This window comes from Dysidea avara, unplaced genomic scaffold (assembly GCF_963678975.1).
Source record: "Dysidea avara unplaced genomic scaffold, odDysAvar1.4 SCAFFOLD_262, whole genome shotgun sequence".
NCBI lineage: Eukaryota > Metazoa > Porifera > Demospongiae > Dictyoceratida > Dysideidae > Dysidea > Dysidea avara.
In genome coordinates, this window is record NW_027078087.1 from 1 (window position 1) to 12,133 (window position 12,133).

Here is a 12,133-nt window from a genome sequence, read left to right on the forward strand (position 1 = left end):
TGAAGTACATCTCAGTTGTGTTTGGGACCTATATACTTGACAAGGTCACTATACTTGACAAGGTCACTATATTGAAGTGATCTTACAACTCTTGGCCTAGTGACATGACCGTATTTGTCATAGTGGGTTCACTCATTTTATTACAGCCACACAACAACCAAAACACTACAGCAGAACCCCTCTATACAAGAGAATAATTATACTTTATAGTTTACGCCAGCACAAAGGAAGAGAAGTTCCACTGTATCACACAGAAATGAAAAGATCACACACCTCTCTTTGCTGTCTAATTCAAGTCATCATCTGTTGTAACTGACTAGCTCTCTCTTCCTAACAACCAATCAGAATAGCTCGAAGTTTAAAGACGTCAATGCTAATTACCATTTTCTTTTGAGCTACTTCCAGTTATTGTAGCAAATTGATCTTGTCTTCTAGTTCCTGTGATGATGTCATATAAGCTCATGTGATGTCACATGACAGCAGAGTACACACCTTCTTATCTGTGTCCCCTTGTGTGATGACCACTGTTACTGCTGTACGTTGTTTGTGCACCTCTCCCTCCTCACGTACAGTGTGGTCTTGTGGTAAACAAAGTGTGACTTGCATAACGTAACCACCCACTTAAAAAGTCCACAAATTTTGACCCAAACTCAATGTCCGTTTGCCATACACTACACCGTAGTAAGGCCAGCCAAATTAACAGATTATACTCACTGGCTTCTTCACTCACTAACTTGCTACTTCTAGTTGTTCCTTCAGTGACACATTCCCCTGTACAACAACAACAACAAAGACAACTTCACACCGCTACAAGTCTCAAGAAATGTTCCACCAACTAGTAACAGCTTTACTACTCTCCCCCTAATGACTATTTACACATTAGGGGTACTGGTAGCAGGATGCTCTGGGAGCAACAATGTTTTTGAGATTAGCAAGTTGTTTTGCAACATTGTAGAAAACCACTAAATACTATCTCTGTCTCACATGACTATCATCAGTCTAGCCCCACCCCCTTACACTGCAAGGTTAAGCTCGGCTATTTGGTGATACCCGTCTCGTTCCTTAGCTCGTCTTTCAGCTGTGTCATCAGATGCCTGCCTTGAAGCAGGTCTTTGCCTTCAGCTCCAGTGTCTCCTGAGTCATCTGCTCTATACCAGTGCATCCCTGACAATTTGAAACAATGAGCAATATTAACACACATTGTGTCATCAAATATGCCAACCACATAACAATTATTCAAATACGTGATTAGCAGCACCACTTCTAACATACAGTAATACAAGCATAGACATGCCCGGGACTATGATGCATGACCAATCTCCTTTAGTAAACATAAAGTTTCACCACAGCAGCACTATAGTATTGGATTACAGTAGAATAATGGTATATGTTATAGCTCCCAACGGAACTGCTTCTAGAACACCTACTACTGAAACTAGTACTGCATGTGCACACTAAAAGGATTAGAAAATGGCAAGCCATAGATTATATAGGATCAACGATAAAGCACGATCATGTCGGATTAGGTTAGGTTAGGATTAGGTTAGGAGTTAGGTTAGGAGCTTGATTAGGATTAGGAGTTAGGAAACCGGGTTAGTAGGATTAGAGTTAGGGTATGGGTTAGGACTACTTTAAATCTCCCATGATCGTGTTTTATCGATGATCCGATTATATATTCCCTAGGTGGGGAATATATAATCTATGCCTGAACAATGTGACTTCCGTAAAACAAACAAAAACAGTAAATTCACAAAATGTAAAAATTTTCTAACTCAGAAGTGGACCCACAAATAAATGAGTGCTTCCCTGCCAATTCACCTGAGTAAATGATGCAAACTTAGCTGTGCTTTTGGTGGGGTCACCTGAACTGGACACTGAATGACTGACATATCAAATGAAGATAGCTATACTCATGCAGTCTCAGGAAATCCAACTAACCAACAATTGCAGTTTACACTATCATACCATATAGATATATTCAGTGTTCACCATTTCATGTTCTTATACGTTATAGCCTTCATTTCCTCCACTCCCCGGCAGCAAGTTCAGCCCATGGCGAATCTGTTTCAGTCATCTCGTGTGTTGTGAGTTGGCAAAGGAAATCTTCACCTACTGTAGTAAGACTAGCTGCCTGTATAATTCGCTCCTTGACTTCGCTACATCACTTGAGAAGAAGAACCTCGAGGAACCCAGCTGGGTTGATTCGAGGGTTTTGTCCCCGAGATTCACCAACCCCCTGGGTAATGTGACTTTACGTAAAACAAACAAAAACGGTAAGTTCACCAAACGAGAAAAGTTTTCTAAGTCAGAAGTGGGCCCAAAAAAAAAATTGGCCCGGCGAGCTATAGGTCGACGGAAAAAGGGTAAGTAATAAAGTTCCCTATTGTAAAAGTGCATGATATACACCTGTAATCAGAAACCAAGCTGAAGGTGCCATGGTATAGAAGGGATTGTTATTTATAAGGCGAAGGGCCCTAGGGACTTTTAGATGTCCCGCTTTTCAGTTCTTGTCCAGCACGTTTGCCTCTTGTGCTGGGGGTGGTAGGAAAGGGCATTACATCTAGCCCGGGAAAAAAATAAATTAAAAAAAAAACAAACTCCAAGGCGAACTGTAGTCACAGTAGCTAGAACGTTTAGGCTAGATACAGGGTGGGGATTCCCTAAAATATCAGACTCCTTTAAAACTGTGACAATTATTATTATTATTCAGTATCAAGTCTACTAGTTGGGCACTGGAGGGTTTGTACAGAAATTAAGCCGGCAGAGCCTGTACGAGGTGCTTACCACTGACTAGCCGAGGGAACCTAAGCAAAAGTTGTTGAGTTTAGTATCCTAAAGTAAAGCAGGATGCTGAATAAACTACACTGTTTAAAATGGCACATAAAACTATCAAAATATTAATGCCCTCAAATGTACAAACCTAATATCTCCCTCAGGATACACATGTGTAGTCTCATACTCAAACCACTCCCCCCCCCCCCCCCCGGAAAAGGCTCTGGTGTAACTCCAACAGCCATTTTTCCCAGATTCTGGGGATTGTTTGAAGCAGGGCTGGATCTAGTACTGCAATAGTGGTAAGGCCATCTAAGTAGACTAAAAGTACCACAATGTGGGGGACCCCCCAGGAAATTTTTTTTAATTTAGTGCTCTGAAATGGCATCTAGCTAGAGTACCTTTAGCTTCAAATTTGATTGTTACTGTACCATAGTAGTGATTATTACGCCAGCATGTGAAAACTATTCCTATGAAATACAAACACACAAGGAATATCTCAGTGGAAATCAAACTGTGAGTCCACTGACGATGAAGACCTATTCCAAGATGGAGAAGGCACAAGGTTGGCCATTATTATTTTATTAAATGCTGTCCCACTAGGGACCTATGAGAAGGCTAAAGCCTGTGAATACAGGCAGTCAGAAACATGTAACTAAAACGTTGAAGAATGCAGGAAAAAACATTAATTGAACAAAAATTTGAGTTGTTTGGCACTGAAGGATACTGTATCTGGAAAATCAAATCATGAGTCCACCTACGATGAAGACTTGTTTGCACTACTAATCACACGTGCTTGTTTTGTTAATCACACGTGCTGTTTTTTATTTGAAGTGGCTGTCCAAAAGTTGGTATGGCTAAAATCATACCGGCCGTACTGCTAGATCCGGCCTTGTGAAGGGCTGTGAACAAAGTAAAACTGGTGTTTTGTGTTTCATGCATCTGTCACAGAAATTACTAATATTCAGCCTCCAATTTGTATCACAAATTTAATCCACCCTAATCTTTCAGATTTTTAGTGCCTAGTGATAGCTATCATATGGCTACAGCAATTGCAACTTCTCATACAAATTTTTATTTACATACACAGTGTACTATTATATAAGTATTAACACTCATACATGAAACTCTACTAACCATAGGACCTGGCTTTACCCAATTGTAAAAATCAACACTTGTGACACAGCCTTAACTAACTAGTCTGACACCTAATTTAACTGTTTTAGGAGAGTGTAGCTGTCTATTACTATAGACTCAAGGTGAGTCACAAATTTCTGATTGCCCCTAAAGGAGAAATTGTAGCATAAACACCTGGTAGGTGCATGGGCAAGATTAGCACTAAATCAATTAACCAAATAAATCAACTTGAGGTTCTAGTGGTATAGCTAAGCAGTCTCAGGTTCATGCAGCCAAGCATGCGTTATACCTTGAGTGCCATACTCCTAGAGGTTGTCACATAAACATGCACTATGGGTAGACCTGCGACAGCAGTTAAATGTTGACTTGACAAAATCAACTTTTCCAGAGTATGCATGGCATGTAATTTAGTAACAATAACTTTGTGAGTTCAAATTTTGTCCTTGACCATTAAGTTGGCACAAATTTAATGGCCTTGACAATTGATCTTTATTACCACTGTACTGCCACATACAAGTTGTGTGTCACATATCAGTTCTTTTAACTGGCACAAATGGTAGTAAAACTATTTGCAACTGTGAAGGTAATCAGATTTGCAAAAAAAACCTCCAACCGCATCCAATTTTGTGAACAGTCACTTAGATCTCATGAAAGATGCAACCCTGAAATTTTCTTCATCCACTAAGCTGTTACCCACTACTGGCTAAATTTCAACTCACTGAATAGTTACAATATGGTCAAAGTCAGGGTCAAAGTCAGGGTCAAAGTTGGCAATTTGGATGTGCATGGGTGACTCCTTTTGGCATGTCTGGATACTTGTATAGTGTGTTACCTAATTAATGTACTAGTAATGTGCTGACTGGTATGTTATCAATACACTGTAGATGTAGTGGGATAAAGGGCATAAGGGTGCACACCCCCTCCTGCATGGGTATGCAGTTTCATCAAAGCTTACAAATAATAATATTTATGGTTTACCAATCTAGTACGTTGCTTTCACAATAAAGCTTGCTAAGGAGGCTGTTGTTAGGCCAGTATACAGTTGCTACCCAGGTACTATCATCTAGAAAAACAATCATAAGTTAGATTTGTTTCACAATGGAAGTTAGAGGAAGTCAGCTGAGATTTACACTATGAAAAAAAAGGAATATAAGATGGTATATCTAATGGCTTAAACTATACAAATAATCTCAGTATAGTCTTGCATTATACTAACTATCTTATACTTTAGTATCAACCCCATCTTATATTATGGGAAACAGATTATACTTTAGTTTAATACACATTCTTTGTATGGCTTTGTTTACTTAACTAAATGTGATAACTTTTTAGAATCACCATCGTTATTGTCTCATTTTTAGCTTCACCATCTCATGTGACTTAAGATTTTTCTACTGTACCAAACAAAGTCATGATGATTTTACAATTAGTAGCTACACTTCTGTTAATCAAAATAGCTAACTAGCTTCAGTTTGTTGTGATAATTTCATACGCACACATTTTCATACGCCCGGTAATGCATATAATACCAGAAAAAAATAATTATTCAATCTAAGAGTCATACAAATCTAGATTTTCTTGCACAGTTAGCACACCTGCAAAAGTTCGTAGTAATGCCTGTTTAAAATTGAAGGGGTCAGTGGTGTGCGCATGCGTATTAGACGCAATTAAGTCGCCATCTTTGTCGCTATTGTTGTACAGCAGTTGTAAATGTGAGTGATATGGCGGTGTATTTCGCGGAAAGAGTGTGCGCGATCGGCGCCATCGTCCAATGAGCCACGATGATAGTTATGGACCACAATTGTACATCCCTGCTGGCTGTAGTGGTGAAGTGGCGCGGCCAAGTGGACAATTCCTTCGATGGCAGCAATCAAAAACAGCTCTAGATGAGTAAGTATTAGGCTAAAATGATAGCTTGTACGATAGGTTTAGCCGTATTAAATTGTTTATTGTGCATTGTATGACAATGGCCTGCAAATGCCGGATTCAACTTTGGTGTTGCTGTGTACGTATTACATGTTTTATATCCTGTTATCTCAGCTTATGGCGGATGACGAGTGGACACAGTTCATCAGCCATCAATGGTAAGAGTATGCATGGTCCGCTGTTATGATTTCGTATATTATATAACTCTTCAGAGGTACAGTTTCTTGTCAGACCTCTTAGTTCTACAGGCTGTCAGTGTACAACATCTGCAGTGTTAGTTTCCTTCAATGGCAGCTGCTTCCTTTAAAGAATCTGGTAGCGACCATATGTGGACAGTTTTGTTCTTTTTTCATGGAGTTGTCCAACGTCATCTTCTAATTACTTACAGCTGTAAGTGCATTAAGCCTGATTGTGTTTTTATTCATTTTCTTTTCAATAGGGTAGGAATTATAGACTTTGTCTCAGTTCTAGGAGATTCTTCTTATTGCTAACATCTGTAAGTAAGTACACTGAGAGTGTCCAGTATACAATTTATATTTACCCGTTTAGGTTTGTGGAAACTGGTCTCATTTCTTCTGGGAACCGGTCTCATTTCTTCATGTTTTTCACTACTTTTTATCAACAGCTGACGGCTGCTACCTTGTCTGGCACTGTAAATGAGTTTAGTGCTTTCAAGAACCTGTTCCGTCTTGTTTGTCCTTATTTCACTGACTATGCTCGTATTGCAAACAAAAGTAAGTTCACTGAGAGTATGCAAATTATATTATATTTAGTCTTGTTTCAGTTGTACTTAGTGATTACAAGATTCTTGGACTTGGTTATCAGTGTATCAGATGCTTCTTGTGAGCTTACGTAACACGTTAGCCCAACAAGTCACATACTAAGTGGCTGTTTTATGTCTGGTTAGACTCACTGATAACACCTGTAAGTACACCAAATAATCCAGAATATGAATTATGTTTGCCTCCATTTAGGGTTGTGAGACCTGGTCTTATCAGACTTGTCTTAGTTGTACATGGATTGTCGGTCTCAGACTCGATTTCAGTTTTAAAAGATTGTTACAAACTGTAAGTACAATGATTGTTCAGTATACGCATTATATTTACCATCTTTAATAGAATTGTGGGACCTAGCCGCCGTTCTACGTGGTAATACTAGGTTTCCAGGCAAGGTCTCGGTTTTATGAGATTCATATTGTTACAAACTGTAAGTCCAACGATTGTCCAGAATACACATTATATTTACCATCTTTGTATTAGAGCTGTGGGACAGTTCTACCAGATGACTAACAGATTGTCACAGAGTTCTACATAGTGATGATAATACAGGTAATTTGTAATGGAACTTGTGAATTGTATTTACTGTCTTACCTGCTGCAGTTGGATAAAGACTGATAAATGACGAAATTGATTTGATACTGTCATGGCCAAGGAGACATTGATTTACTAGCTGTACCTATTGTGGTTTTAACATATTTACAGAATTAAATTCATTACAAATATAATTATAGAAAATATTTAATTAAGGTTATGGAAAGTAAAAAAGTACAGTAGTATAGTAGCCAATATATGGTTGAAATAAGTTTAGTATAGTCTGATAATACACCGCACTATACTAGTGATTTAATCTCTAATATATGACTGTCTTAAATGTATTCAATAAGCTTGTTAAAGTAAAGTCCTAATCTATTAATATATGCTGTACTATATCATTCCAGTACTAACATAATAAGACTGTTATAGACCTTATTATTCTGGGCTTTTTTCACAGTGTTATATACGTAGATTAGCCAGGGGGGTCATGTGTCTGTGCATGTGTGTGTACTGTTGCCTCACACACACACACACACACACGCGCACACACACACACACACGCGCGCGCGCACGCACACACACACACACACACACACACACACACACACTGCATTTTACATTAGATGATTGATGAAGTGGTAGGTAATTCTATGGTTCAGTGCCGTCTATACAATTGCCTACTGACAACTTCTCCAAACCCTTCCCGTTCCACCAGATTAGCTGCACCACTTGATAAGTGGTGTGATACAGTGTTTGTAAGTAAGGAAGGATACCAAAAAATACACTACACTACACAGCCAAGTGGCTAGGGCACAAGTGGCTAGGGAATTGGCTTGGAAATTGAAAGGTTCCTCCCAATTAGTGTTGCTAATTGTTGTTTCCTTGCGTAACAAACCTTACTCACATTGCTCAAGTCTACCCAGCTGTTTGAATGATACACAGGAATCCCAGTGCTGTCTCACTGGGTGGCAATAGCTGTGTTTCACATGGCTGCCGGAGGCTTGCTGTTGTTCTGTGTGTGCGTGTTGGCATGCAGACTACACATTCCATGATATCTATCTGTTAAACCTCCTGCAGTGAATTTTCCTGCACAAACTCAAGTGTTTTAGTGGTATGTGCAGGCTAGGCATCCTAGTGCTGATTCACTGGGTGGTAATAGCATGGCTATCTGAGTGTGTGTGTGTGTGTGTGTGTGTGTGTGTGTGTGTGTGTGTGTGTGTGTGTGTGTGTGTGTCTATGGCTTTTGCTTTGCTTGTGTCTATGTGTGAGTGTGTGCAGTGGCGGATCCAGGGGGGGCACGGGGGGCACGTGTCCCCCCCCTCCCTTAAAAAAATGTATATAAGATCGAGATACTCTAATAGAGCAGTCAATCACCAATCACTCTACTAAAGCAGTCACAGTGTTCATGGGGAAATGTAGCTTATTTAGGAAGCTATAAATAGGATTTATTTTACATAACATACGTGATATAATATATTTGGTAAAGGATAACTAGTTATTATTGTTGTGACCTTTTTTTTTTTTTTTTTGCTCTTCAACTTTTTTTCAGCAAGGTGCCCCCCTCTTTCCAGACTCTGGATCCGCCCCTGGTGTGTGTGTGTGCGTGTACGTGTGTGTGTGTGTGCGTGTACGTGTGTGTGTGTGTGTGTGTGTGTGCATTAGACAGCACCAAATAGTTGGAATGTTTTGATGAACAATGTTGCCCAGTTGCTGCTAATTTCCAGTATGTGACATAAGGGTGAGGGAAGTACCTGGCACACCTTCACCTAAAGATAATAATAATGTGTTATGGAGTACTGGTGTACTAGTCTTATTAAGGAGAGCACCTGAGTAGTGCACAAGTTATTAGATTTGCTGGTAGATGTAATCTTGTACACATGCAACTTCTAGACGTTTTGTTGTTCTGGTGGTTGTTGTCATTTGTTGTGTGTATATGTGTGGAGAGAGAGAGAAAAGGTCCCATTTTTAGTTATCATGCAGCAATGTTTCCTTGGACTATTTACACTGTTTCACTATAAGGACCTGGTGATAAAAGCTATTGCCCATGTCCAGAAATTTGAGTGTCCACACTGTAAGAGATAATAAAACATTCTTGTGTTACTATTTTAACATTTCATGTGCTAAATAGAATGTACACACGTACCTTTATGTTTGTATAATAGCGTAATGCATATATGAATTTAAGTTGTGTAGATGTGACTAGACCACTAAAAGCTTTTACTTTATTGATTATATTAAGGACACTACTTAGTAATTTTATGTTTACAAGTGATCTCCTAATAGGTTGGTATAGTACATTACCTTTTAATTATAATGTAAACTTAATTATTGATATGAGTTCAATGCGAAGGAATTCAACTAAGTTACATACAATAGCATGACCCTTTAGTGGCACCCAAGATATGAAATTAGTCATGTGCCATGATATTGTTCATGGATCTCACCTGACTATGTCAGCAACACATTTTGTTTTCCTTTTCAACTATTTGAATCATGTTGATACAAGTAAGCAAGCGTCATCAATATCTGACATATGAAAAATTATGTCACAAAAAGGTGGTACTGAGATAAAATTTCATGGGCGGGGATCCAACCCTGTACTTTTTAGTTAACAATAAGGTGGAACGAATAATACAAATATTCATGATTCGTTCATTAAGAAATATTTGTTATTTTGTTAATCAGACAATTACACATTATTTTAGCCTTGAAAAAACTATACGCTGTCATTTTTGAACCACCTTTTAAAGACAAATACATACATGTAGAGGACTTTTCATTGTTTAACATTCAAAGTTGTACTAGTAATCAAAGTGATTTTGTCCCTTTCAAGCATCTAGATAGAAGAATTTGTTCATTAATTTGTATTCTTTAAATTTGATATTTGTTTCACGTCTAGGTAGCAGTTCAATAGGGCTACTTGTTTGTGGTGTCTGCCCTATAGTGTAAAGTCACTCTAAAATTAAAAACACAATAATTTTATGTGGGCTACAGAATGTATGAATGCAAATAGTTGTAATGTACCCCATGTGTTTAGTACTACATCTACCAAAACTTGTTTAGTCAACATTTACCATAAATAATATATTTGTGGCTACTTAGCTTGTATTAGTACAATAGGCTTTGTCACTTGTACATGCCATCCACTGTCTAGCTAGCATAGATAACTTCCGTAAAGAGATTTAAATCTTCTTTCTGCAAGCAAGAGCTCTATTAATTGAAAAGTGATGGGTCCCATACAAACTAAGAACTCTTAATTATTGTAAATGTATGGGCATACAGCTATATATGTACACTAACACTATTAAGCAGGAACTTCCTGACTACTGTGGTATTTGTGTCCATTTACTTGTGGTCATGCAGGGGCAGTTTTAGGGGGTTTCTGGGGTTACCCCCTCTGATCGTAGCGCGCACCCTTACAATTTGTGTGGGTGATAAAAAATGACCAAGAGCTATGCATACTGTATTATATTAGCACTTTTTATACTGGTGAAATTTCATATTTTTGCCTTTGAAATCACCATTATGGTGTTTGACAGCATGTAGTAACCTTTTTTTTGGTCTTTGACTTACAGCTAGGCTGAAGCCCCTCTAAAAATTTCTAGATCTGCCCCTGTCATGCTTATGCATAATTGAATACTCAACTTATTTATATATATTATATACCAACACACAGCTACTCTCTCTTGAACTTACTGTAAATCATCCCTGCAGCTTGTGCCTTTACACATTCGTACATTACAGATACATTATGTTGTAATAGGTGGCCACAAGCGGTCACAAAAGTCATCTGCATACATGAGTGAGTTAAGTTTTTGTATTAAATTATTAAGTCTGAATAATTATTGAATTGCTTTAGGTTACTGTTTTGTAGTGGTTATCGACATATTAGATGCTAAAGCCATGCCAACTGATTTAGTTGCTTCACATGCCCAACCAACCCACTTTTGCATGATTAAAAAAATCTAGCTCAGTTAAATACCATGTATACTGAGTTTGATCCTCATGTTCACCTGCAAATATCATCTCAAAACTATATATCACTTGTTTCAAGCTAGTGCTATTTCTTTGAAACCACTCCCTAGTTGTGCTTCATTATTTTTCACTTGTTTGTACTAGACTTCTGTTGATATATTTATATGCCAACCTACTGACCTGCACTCTTGAGATTTCTCTGTGAAACAACTCAAGTTGAACAGTTGTCTTTATTTTTTTGCTATATACGTAGTTTGTTGTTGAGAAGAGGGAGCTATAGGTATCGGCTATATTACATGATCTTTTTTTTTACAAAAGTGTGGATTGTTCACATTTGAACGTTGGGAAACAGTTGCCAAGCTTTTTGGTAAAGATTTAGCACCTAGTTAGTTACCCAATTATATGGAAATTTATACATGATGTATAAGTTTATTTATTATATCCATTTTTTTTAGTCAATTTTGTGTGCATAGCAAAGGAATCATCACATTCATGTATAGAAAATATGGTAATAGCGGTGAGTCAGGAGGCTGATACAGTGCAGACGAACTGTATTAATCTTGAGACACCCTGTGCACATAAGGATAGGTGGTGCTTTAAGTTCTTTCTGAGTCGTATCTTGTTCGTGACATTCATGAACTGCTTCAGTTTTTTTCACATCATTCTATCAGAAAGTGTTCAAAATTATAATCTATTTCTAATCGTAGAACAAAAGGCAGGTTTATATATATATATATAATTTAGGGATTTATGCATGTGATCAATCTTGGTGTCTACTGTCTACATATAAAAGTGAAGTTATTTTCATATCACAACTGTAGTATTTGTATTTTCTGTATAGCTATATATGTACTGTATTTCAAGTGTACTGGTACAATGCAGTACATTTTGCCACTTTTATTCTCTCACACAATATGCAATACATGCTTAAACAGCTATGTAGTCAATTGGCTTGTGACCTTAATGTGGTGTATGTGTACTTGTGGTGGTCTTGTTCTTTGTAGTTGAGG

At 38.0% G+C, this 12,133-nt stretch overlaps 2 long non-coding RNA genes across 4 annotated transcripts; one reads left to right on the forward strand and one right to left on the reverse strand.

Moving 5' to 3' along the window:
• Positions 1 to 253: 253 nt before the first annotated feature.
• On the reverse strand, positions 254 to 2,323 carry LOC136246187 (uncharacterized). Its single transcript, XR_010696288.1, has 4 exons — positions 1,966 to 2,323; positions 493 to 1,164; positions 382 to 438; positions 254 to 330 (listed from the first exon to the last, which is right to left on the reverse strand). It is a non-coding gene; the product is annotated as an uncharacterized lncRNA (long non-coding RNA).
• A 3,241-nt stretch (positions 2,324 to 5,564) lies between these two features.
• LOC136246189 (uncharacterized) lies at positions 5,565 to 7,349 on the forward strand. Of its 3 annotated transcripts, none has more exons than XR_010696290.1 (10): positions 5,565 to 5,799; positions 5,950 to 5,993; positions 6,048 to 6,225; positions 6,275 to 6,335; positions 6,385 to 6,569; positions 6,620 to 6,759; positions 6,810 to 6,902; positions 6,954 to 7,041; positions 7,095 to 7,163; positions 7,215 to 7,349. It is a non-coding gene; the product is annotated as an uncharacterized lncRNA (long non-coding RNA). The 3 variants fall into 3 exon arrangements; XR_010696289.1 differs by having other exon boundaries at positions 6,275 to 6,331; XR_010696291.1 differs by having other exon boundaries at positions 6,275 to 6,331; positions 6,461 to 6,569.
• Positions 7,350 to 12,133: the final 4,784 nt, after the last annotated feature.